This window comes from Haliotis cracherodii, unplaced genomic scaffold (genome assembly GCF_022045235.1).
Source record: "Haliotis cracherodii isolate W230 unplaced genomic scaffold, xgHalCrac1.p SCAF_6, whole genome shotgun sequence".
In the NCBI taxonomy this organism is placed as follows: domain Eukaryota; kingdom Metazoa; phylum Mollusca; class Gastropoda; order Lepetellida; family Haliotidae; genus Haliotis; species Haliotis cracherodii.
Window position 1 is genome coordinate 22005908 of NW_027266319.1, and position 4776 is coordinate 22010683.

A 4776-nucleotide genomic window follows, 5' to 3' on the forward strand; every position below is an offset into this window, starting at 1 on the left:
ATGCTTCCATATGATGGCTTCACAGAGGGCCCATGTTTCCCAAGCAAACACCTCTCACACTTTTTGCAGTATTCTTCTGTGTCCCTTGCCATGTATGGCCAGAAGCATCTCGCACTCAGAATGGAAATGGTCCTCTCTGCACTGGGATGTCCACTTTCGTCATGGCTAGCCTTGAGGACTCTTGATTGGAGCTTGTTGGGAATAACAACTCGCAATGTTGGCTTATTATCCACTTTCACCTGACGATAGAGAACTCCATTTTGCAGGACCATGTTTTTCCAGCATTTCAGCATTCTACGTGTATTTGGATGCTCTTTCAACCGGTCTCTGTAAGATGGATACTGGTCCTGGTTGTAATGAAATGGGAACCTCTTGATGTGTACATCTTCTTCCTGCATTTTCTTCATTTCATCGGGGAGGACAGTAGGGAGATTTGTGCTTGGTATTGGTTCATGGCGTACTGTTTGTATTTGCAAAGACTCCAAACAAACTGACTTCGTGTCCTGCTGGATCTGCGTCTTCAGTTGGACGGGTACCATGGTTGACATAACTGGCATGTCACTGGAGCCAATTACGGAAATCTTTTCCAGTCGTGCAACTTCAGGGATGTGGGTTTCTTTCCTGCTTAATGAGTCAGTGTTTCTGTTCTTCTTTCTCGATCTGTGCCGAATGACAAGGTTGAACTGTGCCAGTTCTCCAATCCATCTTGTTTCCGTTGCACCTAACTTTGCAGTGGTCTGGACATAGCTCAATGGGTCATTGTCTGTGTAAACAGTACATTCAGCTCCAAGAAGGAAATCTCTAAATTTTTCGGTGACAGCCCACTTCAGTGCAACAAGCTCCAACTTCATACTGCTGTAGTTGTCCATATTTCTTTCGGCTGGTCTTAAGGATCTGCTAGCAAAGCTCAGCACCACTTTTCCAGATTCCTGGTCCTGTGACAATACTGCTTCTAATCCATAGTGACTAGCATCGACCTCAAGGATATATGGTCTATCAAAATCAGGGTGTCCCAGGACTGGCGACATGGTAAGACGAAGCTTCAGCTCTTCAAAGGCCTTGTCACAAGAGCTGTCCCAAGCTTTCATACCACTCCCTGGCTGAACTTTTCTTCTTCCTTTCTTTCCCAACCTTTTGCCTTGCAGACGTTCTAGAGCTTCTTCAAATGTTGTCCCAAATATAAGAATGTCATCTAAATAGATGAGGAGAGTTTGGAAATTTTAGTCGCCGAAGATTTTATCCATCAGTCTCATGAAAGTTCCTGGGGCTCCAGTTAATCCAAACGGCATCTGCAGATACTCATATAAGCCACCTGTTCCTGTCCGAAAGGCTGTCTTCTCGATGTCTTCTTCTACAACGGCTATCTGGTTAAACCCATGGGCAAGATCCAGACTACAGAAGTATTTGGCATCCTTTAATACAGTGAGGGCTTCTTCTATCCGAGGTAGAGGATAGGCGTCTTTCCGAGTTTTCGCATTCAGCATGCGATAGTCGCAGCAAACTCTCAGTTTACCTCCCTTCCGCACTAGCACAATTGGGGACGCATATGGACTGGATGACTCCCTGATAACTCCCTTGTCTAACGACTTCTTGATATATTCTCGTACTTCTTGCCAGTGGCTTGGGGGAATACGTCGATGTGGAATGCGAACTGGGGCATCATCAGGTGTTATAATTCTGTGCTTGATGGCATCTCAGAATCCAATATCTTCCTCATCCTTACTGAAAGTGCTGGCATGTTTGGCAATAACTTTGTGCAACTGTTCCTTATGAGAATAAGGCAAATCACTGTTAATCTCCATACGTTTCATGAGATTCTCTACTAGGTTGGCTCCATGTATTGATTGAGATACCTCCGTGACTTGGACTTCATTTAAACTGACGTCAACTACATCTATTCTTGGCTCAACCTCAGCAGCGTTGAGTATTCCCACAGGTGTCCTCGGCCTTAAATAGATGTCCTTGTCACTGAAATTGGCGACTTGAAAAAGAACTCGTCCGGTTTTGTCAACAGTGACCACCGTTGGTCCAAGCACTAATCCTTTAGGGAGGGGTAGTGAAATTTCCTCAATGACAGCTGTGAAGGGCTCTTTCGATGGTGCCACACTTCCTTCCAGGACTTGTAGTGATCTTGCGGGTATGAGCGTTGGTTTCTTCCCAGCTGTCCTCACCTTGGCATCACTTCTTGCTGTTGCGATCTCATCGTAGTATACCAAAAGATCTCGGACTTCATCATCCACTGTTACGCTATTTGTTTCTAAAAGGGATTTCATGTCTCTAAGAGCGTTGCATCCTAAAAATCCAGGGACTCCTAATTTTCTTTCTTGCATCGCTGTTTCTAAAGGGTCTTTCACTACGAGGAATCCTATAGATTTTAGTTCATGGCCAAAAGTAACTATATCCAATGCTAGATAGCACAAGTAGGGGATGTCCTGTCCATTGGCAGCCTTAATTCGGATCAGTCCTCCAATGTCGACGATTTCCTTTCCTTGAAAGTAATCCCTGTAAAATGATTCTGTAATCGTCGACACCTGTGCTCCGGTATCCACCAGACATCGGATCTTGATCCCATTAACATCAATAACGGTCTCCGGACATCTCCCTACTAGTCTATGTAAGAGTGGACCATAAGCATTGTTTTCTTCAACCCCCACAGTGAGGTCCTCCGCTGTGGGTTTTACATGTTTAAAGCCCTTGGTCTTCAAGAACGGGAAGCAGATCGGTTCGGACAATCGCGTCGCATGTGACCCTCTTCGCCACATTCCCAGCAAGCCCTTGTCCTTGGTCGAGCGTTGATGGTGAGAAGCTCTTGTATCTGTTTTTGTTGTTCCTCTATCATGGCCTCCTGTCTCTTCAAGACATCTTCAAAGTTTGATCGATGTTCTTGATAATGTACATTCTTTTCCTTTAATGGAGTGTTGCCAAGCCATTCGATAAGATCCCTTAAGTCCAGGAAACTCATGCTGGGGTGCTCGATAGTAAGGCGCCTTGTCTCTCGTTTTTGGACGTCGCTCTGTACAGCTTCCGCCAGTTGACCTTTAAGGGCAGACTCCTTCATTCCGCTGAAAGTAGGATCAATTTCGATGATCTTGTCATATAGATCAATAAGATCAAGGGATACAGTAACCAGATCCTGTCCAGACGACTGGCGATAGGAATAGAAGCGGTGCTGTGCCGACGGTAAGTCACATCCATCGCCGAACACTTTCCGCAAGATCCGTATAATGTTGGTCGGAGAATTCCTGATGTCTGATCCTCTGGCAAGGATTTCTTGTCAGGACCGTCCACCAAGATTCTCGCATAGCAGAACAGCGAAATCTTCTGTCTTCAACTTGCGGGTTTCTGCAGCACATCTCACATCCAAAATCCATTCTTCTAGTGAGACATCACCGGGTTTGGATGCTTTGTCCTTGAAGCGAGCTATTTGTCGACCCGTAGACAGGACAACAGGCTTGTTGATCCTTGCAGCCAGTGCATCCTCCTGTTCCCTCACTTTCAGTCTCAGGACCTCCAACTCCTTCGCGACAGCTTCCATTGTTTCAGCAGACCATTCAGCTTCCCCCTGCAAGTTGATGTTACTTGGGCTGGCAGACCCAGACATCTTGGCTGTAGGACTCTCCCTCACATCGACTTACTCATCACAGTCACCCTGGGGGTTACCTTCACATCGCTTCTATATCCCACTTCTGACACCATTTTTGTAACGTGGGAATTCAATACAGAAGAGTGAATGGTTTCATCGAAGAGCATTTATTGTCGTTCCATGAAGTCAAATATGATGAAAAAAAACCAGGTGACTACAACCAGCTGACAAGGGTCAAAGGTTATCCATGCCTATCGTCAACACAGGGACAGTCACAGGGACGGTCACAGGTCAAGGAATGACAAAGTTGTGGCTTCGTGTGTGTAACGCTCTAAAAATGTTGAGTACCTCACACTTTGACAAGCATGGCGACTATGGCGGGAAAACTACGAAACAAGTGCACCATGGGAAAAGTTGAAAGCTTTGCGTACTTTTATCCAGTTTAACAATTACGATGCGTCAGAATTCTTACAGGTACATTTAATTATATTTTAACACTTTATTAATAAATTTTAACAGCAAAAGTAACTCTAAAACATTTCAAATTTGTGATTATTTCCGGAAGTTACCGACTATTTACGGCAAGGATTTTATGAGCGCAATACCTCTTCACATCTGGATGAGATCAGAAGGTTCAACTGCTTCACCACATAGTTCAGTATCATTGTCCTCATCGAACCAACATCTAAAACAGCATAGCTTTCAATGGCTCCTTCAGGGCCATGAAGTAGTACAGGAATAACCTTCAACATTATACTGTGAGGGCGTGTAGGCTGATTAAGGTATAGTGACAGATCCATTCAATAGTCCTAAACGGACAGAGTTCCCCCTTTCTCGGTGGCATCATGCAGGATTGTTAAATGTAGTTTCCGACAAGATAGACAGGTCTTCTTCAGGTTATACGGTGCCATCTTGTGTGCACGACCACATTGCCAACATCGCCTCATATCCTTTATCTAGGCGATAACTTCTTCTGTTGACAGTTTCTTGAAGTCGACACAGTTGCTGAAATGATGTTCACCACTGTTGCAATATGCACAAATCCCGGTGGTACCTGCAAATGTCTTAGGTTTAGCAGCCTGTGTTAAGGTTTGGACTGTTCAATCTTGATTGAGAATACTGCAGTTGGAGGATTTCGCTTCTGTGGAGGGTGAGAATTATCCTTTGTTGATCTGTTTAAGTTTCAGGTCTCT

General features: G+C 44.8%; 1 pseudogene; it reads right to left on the minus strand.

Annotated features, from left to right (window-relative positions):
* Positions 1-2677: 2677 nt before the first annotated feature.
* LOC139445915 (uncharacterized) lies at positions 2678-3601 on the minus strand (annotated as a pseudogene).
* Between the last annotated feature and the right edge of the window lie 1175 nt (positions 3602-4776).